This window comes from Lissotriton vulgaris, chromosome 1_1, assembly GCF_964263255.1.
Source record: "Lissotriton vulgaris chromosome 1_1, aLisVul1.2, whole genome shotgun sequence".
Classification (NCBI taxonomy): Eukaryota; Metazoa; Chordata; class Amphibia; order Caudata; family Salamandridae; genus Lissotriton; species Lissotriton vulgaris.
Genome location: NC_141685.1, coordinates 206,079,988 through 206,104,488, shown reverse-complemented (window position 1 = coordinate 206,104,488; position 24,501 = coordinate 206,079,988). Strand labels below are relative to the sequence as shown.

Below are 24,501 nucleotides of genomic sequence, written 5' to 3'. Positions count from 1 at the left end.
CGCCCTTGCCTACCTAAGTTGTGTAATAGGATGTGTTTTTTCCTTTCTGGCTTGTACTTTTCACCCCCAACAGCTATCAAATATGATTCAAATAGTTTCACCCACTCCTTCCAACTGATTTCTGGTTCCCCTATTTCATTCAAAAAGGGTGGGGGTTGGCTCATACTTGCTGCTGCCATGGTTGACTATTAGCACAAGGAAAAAAAACTATATCCTAGGTGACACCACCAGCAAAAGACTATCGAATAACCGGGAAGACAGTTTTTAGAGTTTCATATTAGCAAGCTGTATAACTATAGAGAAATAATCTATCAATAGAGGTCTAATCCTAGTCAAATGTGTGAATCACGATATTTTCCAGGCTTCCCCTTCCCTGTACGATGTCACAATTCAAAAAGATGGCTTGGGACAGAGTCAATACATTAATTATGTCGCTAAGATGTGCCCACAAAGCAACAGTACTGGGCAGGAGGCAGAGTTCCTTGTTAGCAAAGAGTTAACGATTTCCCACACAACTACCAGCCCTTAGCTGCTGGTGCGCCGGGGAACGTCCAAGATATCCGGCTCGAAAAAACTCATAGACGCTGACAGGAATCTTCTTGTGCCCGGCCCCCAACTCTCCACAGCGCGGCACAAAACGAACAGGCTGCCAAGGTCCACACCACAGCGGAACACTGTAAACTGGGTCAGACTCACTCGGTCCGTCGACGTCCCGACTTCCCCAGAGCTCACAAAGACACCGGCAACCGCAGGCACTCAGAGGCAGCAGGACGCGGCACAGCGCCTCACAGTGCGAACTCAGGCTCTGGTGTCAACACAGGCGCCAACCACTATTCCGGACAACGCAAAGCACTCAAGACACAGGTAGGCTGTAGATATCTTTTCTTTCTTCACCAAGAGAACCACAAGACGAGCACTTAGTCAGCCCTTCCACACGCTTCACCCGACAGGCAGTCACATAGCTTAATTGCGCGTCCGGACAGGAGGGCTTCTTGCACAGTTTTATTTCCTTATACAAGGGAACCACCGAAACGAACACCTTTTGCAGCCACCTCACATGCCTAACCCGATGAGCATTCACAGGGCATAAATGCGCGTCAGTTTCATACTTCGATCTGCCACTGCATACAAAGGTTTGTGCTGGGACGGATGACAGCTGGGAAATAGCGCACCACAGAGCCTAGCAGAATGCCACAGAACAATGTTGGCTCTCACCACCCGAACTTTTACTTCCCTGTCATTTTCTCCGACCGCTTCTTTCTTGAATTCCTTGTTCTATTTCCATCCAGCTTATTCCACGATCGCTGACAGTACCAAAAATTCCTTACTTTAGATGGATTCTTCCCACACAAGACTTCCTATACCTCTTGTGTGTGTGTTGAGAGAGCACTCAAAGGGGAGATGGTTAACCACTGCCCCCTGCGCAGTCCGTCGCCAGTGTTGAAAAGATAAATCTCCAGAGACCAGGAAAAGATGAAAGCAGGTCTGTTTATTAACCATCCACTACCCAGCTAGTACCGCATGGGGCATTAGTCCATGGATCATGAGAGATAACGTTACCATTAGTCCACAGATCATGAGAGGTAACATACCCAGCAGACACAGTATGGGATATTATTCCACGGATCATGAGAGGTATTATGTCCAGCATGCACAGAATGAGACGTAAACCCACGATCATGAGAGGTAGCATGCTCAGCAGATACAGCATTGGAGTTTAACCCAAGGGAAAAGAGTGGAAGGCTAAGATTGTCAACTCTCAACCTTTGCCAACACAAGACTACGAGAGGTGCCCACGGGCAGACCAGCGAGTCTCACCAGTCAGTGCCTGGCTTACGAGGCAACACTGAATAGATACTGACCACAGCTTCCCCTAAATGACTCCAATGTGTGAGTGACCAAAACCTGACTCTGAATCCACAGAGGATAGGCCACAGATAGTCAAGAGGATCATGTCTGAATACTCCTCAGAGCTGCAGAGAAATGATGGAGGTCTGAGAAGAATCCACTCTGGACCTTCGAACAATGACAGCTCCATGGAGTCCTTAAGCATTTGGTTGGGTGTGCGGAGGATCAGTGAAGTGAGCAATGGCACCTTAGGTGGCCAGAGCCCTACAGAAGAACTGGTTCACGGGAGCCCATGGTGAATGTCCCAGTAGAATATTGGGAACATTGCAATGGAAATGTTAAAGATTGTATTAAACGTAATGATTACTCCAATGTGTTCCATGCTCAGGCTGTATCAAAGGGCAGCTTTAGTTGCTGAAAGGCCAGGTCTTTACAGCTTTCCTGAAGATCAGATAGTCATACACAGATCTCAGAGCAAAGGGTAGGTGATTCCATTGCTTGGATACCAAGATAAAGAGAGAGTGGTCACCTAATCTGGATCTTTTAGAGCTAGGGATGTAAACAAGGCTGCGGTAGCGTAATTCAGTGCTCTTCTGCATAATTAGGCAGGGCCACTGGAACGATGTGAATAATTATGGATTTGTTGCATTTCCCACATAATGCATCCTCTGCCACTTACATCTGCTGATTTTAACACCAAAAAATTGTTCTAGCTCAAATGGATCAAAAGTTACAAAACCTATGGCGACTTAGATTTCTGTACTCCAGAAAGCTTTTCGCAAAAGTATGCCGCTCATCTTTCAGGTTGTTGCTGTATTTGGATGTTAAATTGGTCCTAATTTAGGTGAACCCTTTTCTCAGACAGTTTTACCAGGCGTAAAAAAGAAAAAATAATGAAGTACAACTATCCCAAAATGTGCTGCATAATTTGCCTTTAATTAACTTAGACAACACTGCCCCATACTTTGGCCCTCCTCTGTCCCATCATTATAGTGGCCCTGTATATAGGACATTATCCTGCCTGGAAATTGGCCCTTCTTTATAAAAAAAGGCCAGAGGACTGGGCAAGATATAAACTACCTTAAACCAGAAACGCTTGTGACCTGGCAGCCGGGGCAAGGCTGCCTATACGAGGTACATTCTGGCCTGTCTATGTCACCCTGCGCATCCAGATTCTAGAGAAGTTGTGGTTTGTATTGTAAAGGCTTAGGAACGCGTAGATATAACAAATTACAGTAATCAAGTCAATAAAGAATAATGTCCTTGGTCAGAGGCTTCATATGCTGCAGAGGGAGGAAAGGACGGCTCTCTAAATCCCTTAAAGGGAGAGAGAGAGAGAATGACAACTAGGAGATATGTGGTGTCGAAGCCAGGATGTTGTCAATGGTAGGACCTAAGTTTCTTACCCCGACACAGGAGCTGGGGAGGGCCACCACTTTGAATGTCTTGATGCTTCTGAAAATCAAGGTTTTTGCCCTGTCACTGGTTAATTTTAATGCCTTGTCATCAAGTCACCACTGTTACCACTTCTTTAAAACGCGGTTTATTGAGGCCACCGCACTGTCATCTAGTCGAATCACCTGCTCTGTATCATCAACATGTCATAAGTCTGACTAGCCGTGCAAGAGGGACTGCTTATATATGAAACAGTAAAGTGGTGAGCGAGGAGCGCTTTGATTCACTGCGCTTTACTGATCTGCACAAACTGACACCAAAGGGTTTTGGCTCTTAATCACTAAGGCTGAGCCCAATCAACAAAACTGACCACCGACGTGCCAATACTGATACTTGTTTTTCTATTCTTCCTTAACTGCAGTACATGAAACAATTTAGTGCTACCAAAGGACTTTTATTTCCACAACTCTTTGTTTATTTTTAGATTTTTTTTAAAAGGCTTGTTTAGCTTTTAGCTTGTCTCAATACAAAATTTCAATATAAATTACTGTGAAACCTCACGTCCCATTATTATTCCAAAAGTTCATCAAAGTAATTTTCAGACAAACATGTAACATTAAATGGTAACATTCAAAGACTTAGGGGCATATGTAGGTATGTGTTTTGCGATCGCAAACCCTGAAATTTGCAGAATCCAGGGTGTTTGCGATCGCAAAAGTGTGTGATGCTTTATAGGTAAGTATTGTGCCATGCAAAACTGCTAATCACAAAATTAGCGATTAGCAAATGTGCATGTCATGGATTCTGCGAATGAAATTGCGAATTCACAAGCTGCGTCCCAATAATTGCGAAATTTGAAACAACCATTGCGCAAAATGCAAATTCGCAATTTGCTATGTAGGTAAAAATCGCAAATTGCAATTTGATGAAATTCGCTATTTTTCACTTCTGAAATACCACCAACTCAAAACAGGTGGTAACCAGGTGCAACCTATTTAAACTGGCCCACAATGCCACAGTGGCTTCTCACAATGGCTGGGCTTTACGTAATATCCAGGAGGATGCGTATCCGAGAGGCTGAAGAGAAAAGGAGACGCCAGGAGAGGATCTACAGGACACGCATCACCCTCTTCCATCTAACTGAGGAGGACATGCATGTGCACTACAGGCTGCACCCAGAAAGTATCCTGGAGCTGATAGAGGAGCTGACACCCATGCTGGAGCACTCCACATACAGGGCACACACCATTCTCACCCACATACAGGTGTTGTGCTCAATGCACCTCCACGCGTGAGGGAGTTTTCAGGAGGTAATAGCAGCAGTCGGAGGGGTCTCCCAGAGTGCACTTTCGCTCTTCTTTGCCGCTTTCCTCAATGCTATGATGCAGAGGATGAAGTACCACATCAAATTCCCAAACACACAGCAGGAACTTGACCAAGCAAAACAAGATTTTTACCAAATTGCTCAAATTCCCTACATGATTGGCTGCATAGACGGAACCCATGTCACACTGTTCCCCCCCATCACACAATGAGTATGTTTTCAGAAACAAAAAATCATACCATTCTTTAAACATCCAGGTAGTCTGCAATGCTAAACATGTAATCACAGGTATAGTAGCAAAATTCCCAGAAAGCACTGATGATGCCTTCATGTTTCAACACTGTGGTTTAAATCGCAGACTCACAAATGGCGAGTTTGGCGAGGGATACCTACTAGTTAATTGTATGGCACACACAAACACTAGTATGAAATGTCTGAACTTGCAATATCTCACTAAACATCAACATACTTTATCCCTGCAGGAGACAGTGCATATGCTGTGCGGACACATCCTCACACCCTACCTCAATCCATCCACAGCAGCAGAGCGGAGGTACAACACTGCACACAGAGCCACAAGATCCACCATTGAGAGGACCTTAGGAATCCTCAAAAGCCGTTTCCGGTGCCTCCATAAGAGTGGAGGTACCCTAAAGTACAGCCCGGAGACGTGTTGCAAGATTGTGGTGGCCTGCGCAATGCTACACAATATCGCTACCAAGAAGGGCACCCCAGTGGATCTGACAGATGCAGACACATCAGATGAAGAGGATCCAGCTCAACAACGCAGACGTGTAGGTGGAGCCAGGGCAGCTGCCGGGCGCCTGAGACATGATGACATCACACAGAACTACTTCTAGATGAGAAAAAAGACCACCATGCCAAATGTTGATGCAAAGAAAATAGGTTTATTCCCTTAACTGTAGGATGTGAAAAGTCACACAGTGTGACTGAAACTGTGTTGGTAGCACAGTGCGATCATAGAAGTCATTCATTTTATCCTCACGGCATGTGTTGCCCCACAAAATGCCATAGATGCATGCCACCCCTTTACCACCGACGTGCACGCCCTGATGCCCCTCCTTCAGCCTGCACACTTGCCTCACTGTTGTCATCCACAGCTCTGGCCTGACGCCCACTCCTGTGCCTTTCAGCAGGAATTGGTGGAGTCGGTGTGCTCCTGCTGGACTGCCCATCTGTGTCTAAGCTCCCTGGTGTTCCAATTTCCCCGGTGACAACAGCCCGCAGTTGATCCAGTGCATGAGTGACCTGTACCAGGCCCCTGCCAACATCCTGGCAGCAGTGTGCCATCTCACGTTGAATGCTAATGCATCTCCGTGCTAGCATGGAGATTGCAGTTGATTGGCCTCTGACAGACCTAGTGAACTGGTCCAGGCGGGTGTGTAGCCGATGTTGATCCCTGCGCCTGGCCTGCCTATCCCTTCTATTCTCCCTCAGATTAGCCTCCAAAGCTTGTGCGATGGTTGCCACCCCAAGTCTCAGCTCCGACATGTGGCGGTTATGTTGTGCTAGCTGGCGCTGTATTGACATTATCCCTTTGCTTTTCAGGCGCTGTACACGCAACATGTTGCTCTCCAGGCCTGCAAAGACCGAGTCTGTACCCGAGGAGGCATTGCTGGTGGTGGCCCGTGCTCTCTGTCTTGCACCACTGACGGTTGCGGTTGGTGCGCAGGATTGTGTTGTGCCCTGCCTTGGAATTGGGGTTTGAGCAGCCTATGTGTACTCATCAGCATCCGTAGACTCTGATGCCATTGCTTGTAGTGCTGGAACAAGTCAGCGCCGTTTGGGTGGCGCTGATGATGTGTCCCTTGTGGCAGCCTGCCTCTCCTGCCCTGCCTAGTCCTCATCTGTTGCTGTCTCCCCCACTGCAGCCACTGTGTCCTGTGTTGTTGTGTTAGGCGGACCGGGAGGGTCGGCCGAGATTACGGGGAGAGGTCTCCAGGGAGAGCCGTCTCCAACGACTGTACAGGTAAGTAACTTCCCCCCCACAGACGGACACCACACAAGATTGAAGGTTAACGAGACTTTATATGCAATTCTTAGGTTACGTCGCTATGATACAAGGAGGTCTGGACTCAGGGGTCCCCTCGGTTCTGATCTCTGGTTGAGGAGAAAGGGTAGCGGGACAGTCTTAGTTACCAATGAGTTAAATAGCTCTCAATCCTCGAGCTCGGCGTGGTTGCTGATCGGGCCGTGGAGGAGCCAAGCAGGTCCCGAGATGGATGAAGGATGGTCGACGGGCCGTGGAGAAGCCAAGCAGGTCCCGATGAAGATGATGGTTACAACGGTCCGCGGCCTCGCCAGCAGATCCGGACGACGGTGAAGAATGAAGGTTACGACGGCTGTGGCAGCGCCAACAGGCAGGACGATGGTGCACAGGACAGAGCTACGGCAGCGCCAGTAGTCCGTCCAGGATGAGTTCCTCTTACGTCTCTCGACTCCAAGATACAACTGACTTCCTGCTCTGGAGCTGCCCCAGTTATAGGGCTGGCGTGCTTTGATGTCCGGACCCTCGCACTTGGAGGTCGGGAGGTCCGGGATGAGGGAGTCCAGACACCCAGCAGGGGGGTGGAGCCAGCGCCCGGGGAGGCGATGGGCGAGCGGCACTGGGCGGGGGGAGAGCCATCGGCACCTCTTTCTCCCATTGACTTGCCAAGTAGCCCGCTCACCTCCTGGGTGGAGGGTGGTGCCGGATTGTCTGAGGCTGGGCTAGGCCCAGGGTTGAGGTCGATCGGGGGCCAGGCGGCCTCGTGGCGAGGTGTCCAAGATGGCGGCCCGGGCTGGGTGCATGGGCCGGCAGTGGATCGGACCCACGAGGTTATCATGTTCGAGGGCAGGGGTCCCTGAGGGGACGTAGGGCGTGCAATGGTGGTGTGTGGTGCTTGCGTGACTGGGCTCGGGCCTGGTCGAGCCGGGGGAGAGCGGCCCGTCATGTGGCCTGTCCAACATGCGTCCCCCCCAGCTGAAGGCGGGGAGAGTTACCCATCCTCTTGGGGACTCTCTTCGTCGAGGCGGAAAAACCGGGACAGGCCATCGGCGTTGGCGTGGTCGGACCCAGGCCGGTGTTCGACTGTGAAGTCCATACCTTGTAAGGAGATGGACCAGCGTAGCAATTTTGGGTTTTCCCCCCGCATATGCATCAACCACTGCAGGGGTCGGTGGTCAGTCTGCACCCGAAAGTGGGTGCCAAAAAGGTAGGGCCGGAGCTTCTTGAGGGCCCATACCACAGCGAAGGCTTCCCTCTCTATGGTGCTCCAGCGTTGTTCCCGGGGTAGGAGTCTCCGGCTGATGAAGGCCACCGGTTGATCGAGGCCTTCGGTGTTCACTTGGGACAGGACCGCCCCAATGCCCTGGTCGGAGGCGTCCGTCTGGACGACGAACTCCCGGCTGTAGTCTGGGGCCTGGAGCACAGGAGCGGAACACATGGCGGCCTTTAACTGTTCGAATGCCGCTTGACACTCTGGGGTCCAGTTCACCTTCTTGGGCTGATTTTTTGACGTGAGTTCGGTGAGAGGCCCCACGATGGTACCATAGTCTTTCACGAACCTTCGGTAGTAGCCCGTGAGGCCCAGGAAGGCTCGCACCTCAGTTTGAGTGATAGGGGGTTGCCAGTTCTGGATGGCGGCAATTTTCAGCTGTAGGGGGGCCACTAGGCCGCTTCCCACCTGGTGTCCGAGGTAGGTCACCGACCCTTGTCCAATTTGGCATTTGCTGGCCTTGATCGTGAGGCCAGCTCGCTGAAGGGCTTGCAGCACTGCTTGGAGGTGGTGGAGGTGCTCGGTCCAATGGGGGCTGTACACAGCGATGTCGTCCAGGTAGGCGGCGCTGAACTCTTCGAGCCCCGCCAGGACCTGATTGACGAGCCGTTGGAACGTCGCTGGGGCATTCTTCATGCCGAAGGGCATGACCGTAAAGTGATAGTGGCCATCGGGGGTGGAGAAGGCAGAGCGTTCTTGTGCTCGGGGTGTGAGGCCGATCTGCCAATAACCTGCCGTCAGGTCGAAGATGCTGAGGTAGCGGGCAGCGCCCATTCGGTCGACCAGTTCATCTGCCCGGGGGATGGGGTGTGCGTCCGTTCTGGTGACTTCATTCAGGCCCCGGTAGTCGACACAGAACCGGAGTTCTGGTGTGGTCCCGGGGGCGGCTGCTTTGGGGACCAGTACGACCGGGCTGGCCCATGGACTGTCTGAGGGCTCGATGACCCCGAGCGTGAGCATCTTAGCTACTTCCGCCTGGATGCAGGCCCGTACCCGATCAGGTACGCGGTAGGCCCGGTGGCGGATAGGAGGGCTGTCTCCGGTGTCCACATCGTGCACACACCAGGAAGTGACACCCGGGGTGAGGGAGAACAGACTGGCGAACCGTGATAGGAGGGCTTGGCACTCTTGCCGTTGTTCTCTGGTGAGGGTCTCCGAGAGTCGGACCCCATCCACGGAGCCGTCTTGCTCCTGGGTCCGCAAGAGGTCAGGGAGAGGCTCGGAGTCGTCTTCAACCCCAGTGTCTGTGGCCATCAAGAGGCTGAGTTCTGTTCGTGCAAAGTGGGGTTTCAGTCTGTTGGTGTGGAGGACTCGGAGCGGATTCCGGGCGGACTCCATATCGATCAGATAGGTGGCAGGACCCTTGCGCTCGATTACCTTGAAGGGCCCCGTCCATTTGTCTTGGAGAGCGCACGGTTCTGTGGGGGACATTACCCAGACCTGTTGCCCCGGCTCGAATTCAATGGATGAGGCGTTCTGGTCATACCATTTCTTCATGTCCTCTTGACTGGCCTCTAGGTTGGCTTTTGCTAGGTCTCTGAACCGCCGGGACTGGTTGCGGAGGGTGAGGAGGTACCGGAAGACATCTGGAGGACTCTTGGCCGGAGGCATCTCCCAGCCTTCTTTGATCAGGCTGAGTGGCCCCCGTACTGGGTGCCCATAGAGCAGCTCGAAGGGGCTGAAGCCTAGGGACTTCTGTGGGACCTCCCGGTAGGCGAAGAGGAGGCACGGCAGCAGCACGTCCCACTGGCGACGGAGGGGCTCTTCCAATCCCCCGATCATCCCTTTTAGCGTGCGATTGAACCGCTCAACAAGTCCGTTTCCTTGGGGGTGATAGGGGGTCGTGAAGCGGTAGGTGACCCCACACTGTTGCCAGAGGGACTTCATATATTTAGAAATAAAGTTCGTGCCTCTGTCACTGACGACTTCTCGGGGGAACCCCACACGGGAGAAGATCCCCATCAGGGCCCGGCCGACCACTGGGGCTGTCACGGTCCGGAGAGGAATAGCCTCAGGGTAGCGGGTGGCGTGGTCCACTAGTACCAGGATGAAGCGATGGCCTTGTCTTGTACGCGGGTCCAGGGGTCCCACAATGTCTATCCCGACCCTCTCAAATGGGGTTGTGACTACTGGAAAGGGTTGCAGGGGAGCCTTTAATTTGCGGCCGCTCTTCCCACTGGCTTGGCACGTGGGGCAAGATCGGCAATGCTGGTGCACATCGTTTCTCATTTTGGGCCAGAAGAAGTGGGTCACTAGGCGGCTGTAGGTTTTATCCTGTCCCAGGTGTCCTGCCAGGGGGGCATCGTGGGCCAGGTTTAGCAGGAAGTCTCTAAAGCGGAGGGGCACCACTAGTACTCGGTTGGCCCCCAGCTCGGCGATTCGTTGCTCGCTGTACAATAGATCATTGTCCCAGTAGACCCAATGAGTTCCGGAGGTATCCCCGGCGCTTTGGGCGAGCGCTTGTTGTCGGAGTCCCTCAAGGGAGGGACAGGTCTTCTGTTCCTGACGAAATTGTTCTTGTGTGGGTCCCCCTTCTTGAGCCCACTGATCAAGATTAGCGAGGTCGGAAGGTTGAGCAAGTTCGAGGGGGATGCCATGGTCGGGGGTCTCGGCGGGGGCGACCGGAGGTGGTGGCGCCGGCCATTCTGGTTCTTCCGGGCGATGGTTGGCACGGGCGGCCATGGACCGGGTGGTGACGCACGCCCAGTCTGGGACGCCCAACATCCCCAAGTGTTCTTTTCGCTCCACGGCTGCCCACGGGGAGCTTTCCAGGTCATTTCCGAGGAGGCATTCCACGGGGGCGTCGTCTCGGACCGTTACCTTCAACATGCCGGAGACCCCTCCCCACTCAAAGGGGACGCAGGCCATCCGACACAGACTTTCCGAGTTGTCGGCTGATCGCACAGGGCAGAGAACGTTCGGTAGATATTGTTCTGGGGTCACCAGATGACAGCGGACGGCTGTCACACTGGCCCCGGTGTCTCGAAGGGCTTCGGCCCGTTGTCCATTGATGCTCACCCATTGGCTGTACTTCTGGGTGTTAGCGGGTAGGGGGACCCGCGGGACCATGTCTCTTCCCCCTAAGCACGCGAGAGTCATGGCGGCTGGCTCCCACTCTTGATACTCTTGCTCGCCTGTTTCTTGTTCCTCGGAGATCTGTTCTTCCCCTAGTGCCGCGGCGGCCACCTGGCGGGGTCTTGGACTCTGATACTGCGGGCAGCTTGGGTCGTTTGCATAGTGGCCGACTCGTTGGCATCGGTGACATGTAACATTGGCTCTGTATCCCGGTCGCGCCGGGGTGCTGCCCCGGTTGGCCGGGGGGGTGGTGCTGGTAGCGGGGGCGGCCGGGGTATTGTCTCTTCCTCGCCCTTGGCCCCCTCCTCCTCCTCTGGGTCGGTAGTGACCATTGTTGTTCCTGTTCTGCTCGTAGGACCCATTCCGGCCCACTCTGGTGATCTCCCACCGGTCAGCTTCGGCTGCGAGCTGCCGGGGATCGGTTAACTTGCTGTCGAGGAGGTGTTGGCGTAGTTCAATGAAGCAATTGTTGGACAGATGCTCCCATACCATCAGATTGAACAGCTGCTCGTAGGTCGTGACGTTGTTCCCTCTGATCCAGCCTTCGAAGGCTCGGCTAAAGTACGTTACATAGTCCACCCAAGTTGTACCTGGAATGCGTGTGCAGTCTCGGAACCTCTGACGGTACATCTCGGGCGTGAGGCCATAGCGGGTGAGGAGGGCCGCTTTCATATGGTCGTAGGAGGTCATCTGGTGGTCTGGGAGCTGTAACAGAGTATCGCGGCCCTCATTGAGGAATTTGCCCCATAGGCCGGCTCCCCAGTCGGCTCTATCGATCCGGTGCGCAGTCATCGCGATTTCATAGGCCTTAAACCATTGCTGGATGTCGTCTTCTCGAAAATATTCTCGGACCACATCCTTGGGGATGTGCACTTTTTTCTCCGCGGTCCCTGGGGTGGACGGTCTGTCGGGCACCCCTAACTCTTTATTTTGTTTGCGCAGGTTGATCTCGGCTAGGTTCCGTTCGTGCTCGTACGTTAGTCTTTTTTCCTCGAGCTCCCTTTGCCTCTGTTTCTCCTCTCTTTCTTCTCGGAGGCGAAGGTGCTCTAAGTTTATTTTTTGCTCGGCCAATTTGAGTTCTATGTCCATCTTGAGTCGGGCCATTTCGAGTTCGTGTAGTCGGGCTTTTTCTCTTTCTTGGATCTCGTCTTGCGAGAGACTGGTTCTTTGCCCCTCAGGGGCCGTGTTGGTATTTTTCGCGGTGCTTTGCTCAGGGGCTTCGACATCCCCGGTCTCTGCCCAAGATTCTAGGGCATGCTTAAAATCGTCCTTGGTACTTAGTCCGGTGGTAGCGATACCTAGTTCGATGCAGAACTGCTTTAGTTCACGATGGCTGTATTCCTCTAGTTTTTCCATTTGGAACTTCTCAGTTGATCCGCTCTCTTTAGTCGACATTGTTGTTCGTTGTGGGGTGAGCTACTCTCTGTACGTTATGCGGTGATTCGGATCGCGCCGCTGGCCACCAATGTTAGGCGGACCGGGAGGGTCGGCCGAGATTACGGGGAGAGGTCTCCAGGGAGAGCCGTCTCCAACGACTGTACAGGTAAGTAACTTCCCCCCCACAGACGGACACCACACAAGATTGAAGGTTAACGAGACTTTATATGCAATTCTTAGGTTACGTCGCTATGATACAAGGAGGTCTGGACTCAGGGGTCCCCTCGGTTCTGATCTCTGGTTGAGGAGAAAGGGTAGCGGGACAGTCTTAGTTACCAATGAGTTAAATAGCTCTCAATCCTCGAGCTCGGCGTGGTTGCTGATCGGGCCGTGGAGGAGCCAAGCAGGTCCCGAGATGGATGAAGGATGGTCGACGGGCCGTGGAGAAGCCAAGCAGGTCCCGATGAAGATGATGGTTACAACGGTCCGCGGCCTCGCCAGCAGATCCGGACGACGGTGAAGAATGAAGGTTACGACGGCTGTGGCAGCGCCAACAGGCAGGACGATGGTGCACAGGACAGAGCTACGGCAGCGCCAGTAGTCCGTCCAGGATGAGTTCCTCTTACGTCTCTCGACTCCAAGATACAACTGACTTCCTGCTCTGGAGCTGCCCCAGTTATAGGGCTGGCGTGCTTTGATGTCCGGACCCTCGCACTTGGAGGTCGGGAGGTCCGGGATGAGGGAGTCCAGACACCCAGCAGGGGGGTGGAGCCAGCGCCCGGGGAGGCGATGGGCGAGCGGCACTGGGCGGGGGGAGAGCCATCGGCACCTCTTTCTCCCATTGACTTGCCAAGTAGCCCGCTCACCTCCTGGGTGGAGGGTGGTGCCGGATTGTCTGAGGCTGGGCTAGGCCCAGGGTTGAGGTCGATCGGGGGCCAGGCGGCCTCGTGGCGAGGTGTCCAAGATGGCGGCCCGGGCTGGGTGCATGGGCCGGCAGTGGATCGGACCCACGAGGTTATCATGTTCGAGGGCAGGGGTCCCTGAGGGGACGTAGGGCGTGCAATGGTGGTGTGTGGTGCTTGCGTGACTGGGCTCGGGCCTGGTCGAGCCGGGGGAGAGCGGCCCGTCATGTGGCCTGTCCAACATGTTGGTTCAGCTGAAAAAATAATTGCACACAAGTTGTGTGTCAATTTTTTTTTTTCATGACATTAAAGTTCTTGATACTACTAATAACATGACTACTTGTCTATTTTGCACATTGCTAGTATGACTGTTCCCTATGTACCCTTTGTATGTGTCACAGGACCAAGTTACAGTGCATGGGACTACATTTCCCATAATGCAATTCTGGATGACCATCAACACATGGACTGGATTTCCAATCATGCATGGGTATTTTGGGCTGTGAGTGGGATGGGTATATTTTGGGGGTCATGGCTTGCATCTTACCTTCTCTGGTGTCTCTATTTTCAGAGCTGTCAAGATCAGCCACACCCGTCACTGACTCAGGCATGAGTTTGCCCTCCACCAACTCCTCCAGGGGCGTCGGATCTGGTGCAGTTGAGGTCCCACCTCCAGTCGTCTTTGCCTCTGCCAATCTGGTGGCCACCCTCTCCTTTGATCTCTGCCTCATGTCGTACTACCTCTTCCTTAAGTCCTCAGTGGTACGATGGGTTACGCCTATGGCATTGACCTTTTCTTGGATGTCACTCCAAATTTTTCGCTTCCTGGCCTCGGGAATAGGGAGTGAGGCTTTCCCACACAGGAGGTCATGTTGCCTTACAACCTCCTCAGTCAACACCTAGAGCTCCCTCTCTGAGAACTTTTGCTTTCTCTTCCTGCTGTGTTCCTCAGCCTGCTTGTCCCCACCCTAGGATTCCATTTCAGCTTGTATGAGTTGCAGAGACAAAACCACACTCCCTCCTCACTGTCTCACAGGCAGCAACGGACTCAGGAACAGGTGTAGGCAATCAGGTGCAGCATAGGCAGTCACACTTCCTGGGTGTGATGTCATCTTTCTGCACCTGAATTGCTTTTTCCAGTTTTTACGATTCTTTATTAGCGAATTGGCTAATAAGGAATCGCTATTTGAGTAATAGCACTTTGCTTCTGCGATTTTTTGGTAATCGCTATTTTTATAGCGATTTTTTATCTACATCGCGTTTTGCGATTACAAAAATGCGATTCGCAGAAAATCGCATTTTCAGAATCGCAAAAATGGATTTACCTACATATGCCCCTTAGACAATAACAATAAGACAACATTTATGAGACAACAGACATTTTGCCTAGTGCGGTTCTAAATGCTTTTAACCTGAAACTTAGAGCAATTTCCAAACAGTGCTTTTTGATTTCTCAATATTAGCTCCCCGGTACAAACACCAAATGAGTTTTTTATAATTTATATCTTTTATCCTAATCAAGGCTCAACCACTGGAACTTTTAAGGTATAATTATGTACTTGTTTGGGATAACCAAGGCCGACATCCTCCTTTCCTTCAAGGGGTTCTCCTCAGGACCAAACAATACTATTCTTTGAGATCAGCCGATCTCATATGTGTGCAGTTCATCATCTTGTGGTGCAATCTGACATAATCTAACAACGATGATTACAGGGAGGACGCCATCATGCCGGAATGAACAGCTAAGGGAAAGAGTCGATTGGAGAGTTTTAAAAAAAAAGCTGCTCGATTACACACAACAAAAAAGTAGGATCTGGCACAGGCGTCGCCCCGACAGCAGAAAACCCAAGATTTAAAAAGATACTGCTGTGATCTTTTTTTGAAACAAAGAGATACTATGAATCCACCACGTCTCAAGGAAAGGAAATTTTTTTGATTATGTCAGATTGCACCACATGATGATGAACTGCGCACAGATGAGGGGTCAAATGTGTGTAAAAAGAAAATAACTATTCTTTGCGTTTTTTGTTCTTTCACCTTCTGGTATCCTCATATAAAATAAGTGCAGCTTACATGAGAAATACATTTAAAAAGTTAAGATCATTAGTGAGAATTACACAATAGTACATTATGAAATCTCTATAATTTAATGCACTGCAGAGGTCTGTGTGTAACCAGAGAGTCACGGAATTAAATCTTTGTTGGTGCAGTGAAGAATAAAGACTTGTGAATGTTTAGAGCTATGACGTCCCAGCCTACGACAGAAAGCACTGTGAATATGTAAGTCATAATTCTAAACCTGCATTACACACGGTATAAGATAGACTACTACAACATGTACAAAAAATGTAAAGATAAAATGGTGATAAAAAGGAAAATGCTACTTACCAGTATGCATCTGTTCTTGGCATGTAGAGCTGCCGAATACTACACTTAGCATTAGATCACCACCTGGTGTTGGGCTCGGATGATTGCATGTTGTTGTCGTCTTGGAAGAAGTCTTTTGTAGTCACAAGATAGGTGACTCCTCCCTTGGACGATAGGGTGCATGGGCATCGGCTCCATCCTTAGATTGTTTTTCGCCATGATGGGAAATGATGAAGTTAGTTGAAGTAAAGAAAAGGATGTCCTTGTGTGTCCATCTAAGTAAGATAAAAACTGGACCAGATACAGGTCCCGGGGAGGCGGGAGGGCGTATAGTAATCTGCTGCCAAGCACAGATGCATACTGGTAAGTAGCATTTTCCGTTCGAGGCATATGAGCTGCAGATATTACACTTAGCATCGATTTTGCAGCAGTATCTCCCCTAGCGATGGTCCCCTGTATCTGTTGCAGTAGTTTGAAAGAGAGTTTTAAGGACAGCTTGGCCTACTGCAGCTTGCTGCTTGGCTTGCACATCAACACAGTAGTGTTTAGTGAAGGTGTGTGTTATAGACCAAGTTGTTGACTTGCATATTTCCTCTAGGGGGATGTTCCCTAAGAAAGCTAGAGAGGCTCCTAGTTTGCGTGTGGAGTGCGCTCTAGGAGGAACTGTTAATGTAAGTTTTGCTTTTTGATAGCATAATTGCATACATATTACAATCCACCTTGCAATTCACCCTTAGAGATGGGGTTACCTTTATGAGGTGGAGAGAAAGACACGAACAATTGTTTTGTTTTTCAAAAAGATTTAGTTCTATCTATATAGTAGAGAAGAGCTCTTTTAACATGTAGTGTGTGTAAAGGTATTTCTGCTACAGAGTCCGGGTTTTGGAAAAACACAGGTAACTCTACAGATTGGTTTAAATGAAAAGGAGTAATGACTTTTGGAAGGAATTTAGGGTTAGTTCTTAGAACCACTTTGTTACGATGTAGTTGTAAAAATGGTTCTTGTATTGTGAAAGCTTGTATCTCACTTATTCTTCTAAGAGAGGTAATAGCAATAAGGAAAGCTGTTTTGCACGTGAGGAATTGCAATTGACATTTGTGTAAAGGCTCAAAAGGGGGTCCCATGAGTTTTGTAAGAACAACGTTTAGGTTCCACACTGGAGATAGAGACAGATGTTGTCTGTTTTGTAAATACGCTGCAATTGCCGCAAGGTGCAGGCATATGGATGAATATTTTTGTAAATGTAAAAGGTAGCAAATGATATTCTGGATAGACGCGTCCAGGGGATCAATTTGGTTATTGTTACGATAAAAGGCAAATCTCTTCCATTTAGCAGCATAACAAGCTCTAGTAGTAGGTCTCCTGGCCTTTTTAATGATGTTCATACAGTCCAGTGATAGTTTAAGATAACCAAACTCTAAGACTTCAGGAGCCAGATCACCAGATTCAGTTGATTTGGGTCTGGATGTCTGATGTCTCCATGGTTCTGTGTTAGCAGGGATGGTGTGAGGCGTAACTTTTGCTGTGGAACTAGAGAGAGTTCTAGCAGTGTGGTGAAGCACGGTCGGCGTGCCCATGTGGGAGCTCCCAGGATTAATTTAAGAGACTGTTGTCTGAGCTTGCGTACTACTAATGATATTAGTGGTAATGGCGGAAAAGCTTACGCAAATCTGCCTGACCAGTTCATCCATATCGCATTGCCTTGGACAGCGGGTTCGGAAACCTGGCAGCGAAGGTTGGGCATTTTGCGTTTCCATGTGTGGCGAACAGATCTATGTCTGGATGACCCCACTTGTGGAAAAATGGTTGAAGAACTTGCGGATGTAGTTCCCATTCGTAAATTTGTTGTGTCTGCCGACTCAACAGATCTGCTATCTGATTGGGAACTCCTAGAAGGTGTTGTGCTAGCAGATCTATATTCTGTGGAATGGCCCATCTCCAAATGTTCTGTGCAAGCTGGGACAGTTGTAGAGAGTGTGTTCCCCCTGCTTTTGTATATAATATATAGCTGTCATGTTGTCTGTCCGGATTAAGACAGCTTTGTTTTGTACTTGTACTTGGAATGTTTTGAGTGCTAAGAATATTTCTAGCAGCTCTAGATGGTTGAAATGGAACAATCTTTGTTGAATGTTCCATTGTCCTTGTGTCGTATGATGTAGGAGATGGGCTCCCCATCCTGTGAGAGATGCGTCTACTGTGAGTACTATTTGTGGAACAGGTTTGAGGAACGCCGGCCCTTTGTCAAGTTTTTGGTGTTCCACCACTGCAGAGAGCGATGTGTGCGGCTGTCTACCAACACTAGGTCTGTTAGTTGCTCTTGAGCCTGGTTCCACTGTCGTGCTAGACATTCCTGTAACGGACGCGTCTGCAGTTTTGCATATGGCACAATAAAAATGCAAGACGCCATCATGCCTATTAGTCTCATGAACACTCTGGCTTAGAGAGAGTGTTAATGTTGGAAGTTTGTGACTAAGGCTTGAATGCTCTGTATCCTTGCTGGACTGGGATACGCTAGAGCTGTAGGCCTGTTTATTGTAGCCCCTAGATACTGATGTATATGAGAGGGTTGCAGGTGCGACTTGGTGTAGTTGATTGTGAACCCTAAGTCGTGCAATGTTTGAATTGTCTGATGTGTGTGTTGGAGACACTGATTGAATGACTTGGCTTTTATGAGCCAATCGTCTAGATAAGGGAAGACATGTATTTGTTGTCTCCTGAGATGTGCTGCTACTACTGCTAGGCACTTTGTGAATACTCTTGGTGCTGTTGTCACTACGAATGGAAGGACTTTGAACTGATAATGTTGTCCTTCCAGTACAAACCTTAGATACTTCCTGTGAGCAGGATGTATAGGAATGTGAAAGTAGGCGTCCTTTAGATCTAGTGTTGTAAGGAAATCGCCTTGTTGCAGCAGTGGGAGCACTTGTTGTAAAGTGATCATATGAAAATGATCTGATTGTATGTAATGATTAAGGAGCCTGAGGTCGAGAATTGGTCTTAGTGTACCATCCTTCTTGGATATTAGAAAATATAGCGAGTAAACTGTTAAAAGTAGAAACTGAGGCATCTGATAAGAAACTGCCTTAATTCGCTGCTCTGCTCTCCAGCAAAATGATAAACACCTCACATGAACATTCTAAGAGTAGCTTCACAGGAAGCTACCAAGGGCCATATGTAGGTGGCAAAATACCGGCCGGTATTTGTAATTCCAGATGTAGGGGGCCTGAAAATTACCGATTCTGTATATTTACTGAATCGGTAATTTTACAGAATCGGTAAATTACCGAATCGGTAAATGTACAGAATCGGAAATTTGGGATGTAGGTGGCACTGGAAACAGTGCCACAGGCCCTTAGAAATTCGTTTAAATGGTTTGCCGCAGCACTCAATAAGTGAAGACGTTATGTACAATGACAAGATACAAGCATATTCCAGATAACCAATTTGACAGAAGTTGACAATTTCACAAGATGAGTAAATCTTGAGTCTTTTTAATGATGATTACAGCCAGCCGACACGTGTTTCATCGCCTTAGCGACTCATCAGGGCTAGATGGCCGTGTCAATATCCAAAGGTCGCTTAGCTGGTGATAATTCCAACCCAGCCGGGCCTTCTCTAGTGGCACTAATGTCAGTGCGTCCAAACGTAGTGTGAGTCCTGGTATACTTGTTAATACAGCTTGTGCGCTAGAGGTACGGGCTCGGGAATCACGTGGTGTCTTTCACCAGAATAGCGATACTTCCAAGGTTCAGAAGTATACCATATTACAAGATTGGTAGGAAACCTTGGTGCGGTTCCAAATCGAATAAGTATAGAGGCCGTGTGCGGCGTCAATCCAGCTCGTGTTGCTTCTCCCGGAACCGGGCCCGGGAGAAGCAACACGAGCTGGATTGACGCCGCACACGGCCTCTATACTTATTCGATTTGGAACCGCACCAAGGTTTCCTACCAATCTTGTAATATGGTATACTTCTGAACCTTGGAAGTATCGCTATTCTGGTGAAAGACACCACGTGATTCCCGAGCCCGTACCTCTAGCGCACAAGCTGTATTAACAAGTATACCAGGACTCACACTACGTTTGGACGCACTGACATTAGTGCCACTAGAGAAGGCCCGGCTGGGTTGGAATTATCACCAGCTAAGCGACCTTTGGATATTGACACGGCCATCTAGCCCTGATGAGTCGCTAAGGCGATGAAACACGTGTCGGCTGGCTGTAATCATCATTAAAAAGACTCAAGATTTACTCATCTTGTGAAATTGTCAACTTCTGTCAAATTGGTTATCTGGAATATGCTTGTATCTTGTCATTGTACATAACGTCTTCACTTATTGAGTGCTGCGGCAAACCATTTAAGTATTAAGGAGTAGTATTTATGCTCACAGGAGTGGTTTGGGTTTGACCACTCGCCGTACAGCACCAGCTAACTCTTGTTTCCCTATAACCATATGCGTATAAACAGGCAGTGCACCCTCCTACTGAGAAAAAACCTTCGTTCTTCCTACCTTAGAAATTCGTTATTTACCATGAAATACAATGGCATGGTAAATAACGAATTTCTGTGTACATGCACATCTGTGCATGTACACCTGTGCCATGTGGCACACATACATGCCCTAAGGGCATGTATGTGTGTCACATTGCACACAAGCCAAAATCAGGGGTGCAACAGGGTGTCAAAGTGACACCCTGTCCCCCTTGACAAGTCGGTAAAATTACCGAATCGGTATTTACCGATTCGGTAATTGCCATTGATTCCTATGGGCCTCAAGGCCCATAGGAATCAATGGCAATTACCGAATCGGTAAATACCGATTCGGTAATTACCGAATATTACCGATTCGGTAATATTTAAAGAATTATTACCTACATGGCATTTACCGAATTGTAAATACCGAATCGGTAAAATTCGGTATTTACGATTCGGTAAATGCCATTTACCTACATATGGCCCCAAGTGCGCTATCACCATGGGCGTGGATGGAACATACCAAGGTGGGCACGTTGTAAATAAGTGTATATAATAATACATCACGATGTAAATAGGTGTAAATATATAACATCGGATTGTAACACATCTTCCCCCCTTTAGCCATTTCAATAAATAACTACCCTTAATACAGTTTAACATATCTAGGTGCAAGATGGGCACGATGTAAATGGGTTTATATAATAATACATCACGTTGTAAATATGTGTAAATATAACATAAGATTGTAACACATCTTCCCCCCTATAACCTTTGCAATATTTACTTCCCTCCATACAGTTTCACATAACATATCTCTCAGAGGAAGTTCATTTGTAAACAATACAGTATTTATGCCAACAGGTGTCTTGCGTGTTATTTTGCCATGTACTCTGCCAGGCCTAAAAACTTTAGTTCTACTTTATTGATAGATGCAAGGGCATCTATTACAGCCTCAACTTGGTTTTATGTTGGTAGACTTTAAGCAGCCTTAGCTTTTCCGAGAAAACTTCCTTGAATCCTTTAACGACATGTTCATAGTCGTTTTCCGGGTTGGGGCCTAGTACTAGCTCCGGATGATTGGGGTCCATTTTAATTCCCAATTCCTTCTGGTGACGCCACACTAGTAAGTTAGATCCCTTTTCCACAATGTAAACTTTGCCTACTGTGATGCGGTCCTTGAAGGCGATTATAGATGTGAGCATTCCCTTCATTGGAATAGGATCTTTGTTATATCCGCTAAGATTTATGTCTGCTTTTGTTAAATTCTTTTGTTCCTCTCCCATTATGGCTATGAAATCAGAGTAGTTCACTAGGGTGTATGGAGAGCAAGAGTCTGCAAACATTGTAATCTTCCTTCCATCAATGTTGACTTCACATTCTGGATATTCTTGTTTCTCCTCCCCCACTTCCTTGACTTGTAGAATTATTTCCTTCACTTGGGCCTTGTCTTCTCCTTTATTGCTCCGCGATCTCTCTGGAAAGCAACCACACAAACTTGCCAGGTGCCCTTTCTTATTACATTTCCTGCACCACGCCGACTTTGCTTGACAATTGGGGTAATTTGCTAAGTGGTTGCTGCTTCTACAGTGGTAGCATTTTAACTTGGAACCTTCTGAATCACTTGTTTGGCTTCGTCCAAAATCCTTCTTGTTTTGTGGTTTGTAGGTATCATCCTTAATTTTGCATACTTCATTTTCTTCCTCTGTGTTACTTATTTCCGCTACTTTGTTCTCTGTGTTGTTCATTTCTTTTTACACACGTCGGTATGTTCAATGGACTTAGCAATTTTAATTGCCTCCTGCAGGTCTGGTTGTTTATGCAAAAGCTTCTTTTGTATTTCTTTGTTGTTTGTACAACGTACCAGCTGGTCTCTAGTTAAGGAGTCGTTTAAGTCCTTGAAGTCACACAATTTGCTGAGACCTCTTAGTATAGCTATGTATGTAGAGACACTCTCCTGCTTTCCCTGTATGCGGCTGAAGAATTTGTGCCTCTCTAACACTATGTTTATTTTATCACCAAAATGAGTTCATAGTTTTATCAATGCGATGTTGTAAACTTCCTCATCATCATCTTCATCTTCCGGTTCTGGGAGCGATTCAAACACCTTTCTGCCTGTTAGACCCAAGTTGTGCAATAAAATATGTTGCTTCCTAAACTCACTGAATTTTTCCCCACCAATTGCCACCAGATATGACTCAAAACTTTTTCCCATTCTTCCTAAGGCATACTGGGTTCCCCACATTCATTCAAGAATGATGCAGGTTGTGTCATACTTGCGGCTGCCATGATGATCTAACAGAATAGATTGAGTAAGGTTCTGTGACAGAGGGTATTCCGATGACCTGAGAATTCCTTGGAAAACTGATGTTAAAATTATTAAACCACACCCCTTAACCGGAAATGGTACACTAATACTCACAACACTTATAAAAGTTGTATACTACTCTGTACTAAACAATACTTTAACTGATAACTGTTACAATATTTCTCTGTGTAAGAGTTTTCCTGAGGAATTCCTAGAAATTATGATCAAAGTTATACTAAACCCCACTTACCAACATTAATACATTCAATGCTTTTAAATTTGTATTATGCTTTATGCAACCTGACCTAGGCAAAGCAAACTTTTACTGTAAATATGCTCCCTCAACTAGCTTACCGTAATTTAAATCAGCTTTTACAATCTAAGGCTCACTGACAGTTATTCTGTCTTTTATGTAATTATTTGCAGGAAGTAGAGTGTGCGTCTCCGTGGGCAGATTCACATTTCCCCCAAATTATGACACACACAGTAGTGCTATCTCCGACGTTTGCCTTATTTAGACCACACTTATCAACATGTAAATGGTACATTAATACATTCAGCGTTTTTTCAAATTTATCTTATGTTTTCTTTTACAATATGACTTAGGCAAAGCAATTTTAAACTGCAAATATACTCCCTTAACTTGTTTATTGTAATTTAACACACTCACATTCTAAAGCTCAATGTAATTGTACGCAGGCAAAACAACACTTCAACTGCACCTACTTCTTTAATCTGCCTATTGCACTTTAAACTCGTTTCCTACAGACTAAGGTGACAGTATATTGACTTTTAATGTAAATCTGACTGACTGACAACTGTTTATTTAAGGCTTTAATTACGGTTTGCTTTCATGCCCAGAGTCTCTTCAGAGACATTGCGTGAACAATTACAAAGGCACACTGCCCTCATGTGCCAGAAACGCGCTGTCGCACCCACTTAAGCTGAGGGGCCAGCAGCTGACTGGAAACGAACTCTCGAAGATGACTGAAAGATTCAATTCTTAAAGCGCTCCTCACAGCGTTTTTTAACCGCTTCGCTGCTGCGGTTATTTTTCCCCTACGCTGCTTTTTTCTAAAAGCCGCGTAAGATGACGAGCTCAGCTCGTCATTCGCACACGCCCCCCGTGGCTGATGACGAGCTGAGCTCGTCATCAGCATCGAAGGGGTTAACAGCAGGCCCTGAGCTAAACACAGTGTTCACTTTCCCTTAGCAGTTCCTCTAACAAGGCAATGACGGTTATTTGATCTTTTATGTATATGTTATGATCCGTGGTGTGCGTGTCACCGTGGGCAGATACAATGCCTCCTAAATATGACACACACTGGAGTGGAGGGCTCCGCTTCCTATGACTTCTACTCCTCAGACAGGCTTATTTAAATGGAAAGGCTGAGCCTGTCAGCGAGTGAAGAAAAGGCACAGCAATCCTCACATCCAATAGACAGGGAAGGGTTTATCAAGTGCGCTATATGAATTTATTGTTCGAGCACTGGGAGAAGGATAACAAAAATGCAGTGCCCTCTAGCGCCAAGAGCATGCTAACGCACACGCTTCAGTTGAGGGAACCAGCTGACAGGATGGAATGCTCGAGTGAAACGCAGCAGCTGCCAGGGTGCTGTGAGAGGAATAATCAAAGAGTTTTGCCCTCTAGCGCCTGACACTCGCTTACGCACCCACTTCAGCTGGGAGAAAATCAGCTAATTACAATTGAAAACTCGATACAATATTCTCCTTCCAAGATGAGCAAAGGCTTCGTTAGTCATGCGCTCAACACAGCATTCATTTTTTCCCTTAGCAGCCCCTTTCATGACCTGCTCCGATTTCCACAACTGTAAAATGCCAGCAATGTTTATTTTGAACCGCTTTTCCGTGGTGACTGATTGACTTCATACGTGAAGTACTCCTCACAGCATTCACTTTTATCAGCAGGCTCTCTCTTGACAGGCTCTGGTTTACGCGACAATGAAGTGCCGGCAATGTTATATTTGAAGAGAAGATGCCGCCCACAATTAACTTTACATGCAGGCGCTTCCTTCACGCTCGGCTACACGCGTAGAACGACAATAGATTACAACCAGCAAGCACATTAACGAAAGCCTCCTTTCACGCTCAGCTGCCCAAAATGTATTAAAAACCCATTACTTGTTCATAAAT

The 24,501-nt window shown here is 48.2% G+C and overlaps 1 protein-coding gene across 1 annotated transcript in view; it reads right to left on the bottom strand.

Annotated features, from left to right (window-relative positions):
• The window catches only part of MPL (MPL proto-oncogene, thrombopoietin receptor), a 294,761-nt gene that overhangs the window by 56,344 nt on the left and 213,916 nt on the right, over positions 1 to 24,501 (bottom strand). The gene's annotated exons all lie outside the window — the stretch shown is intronic.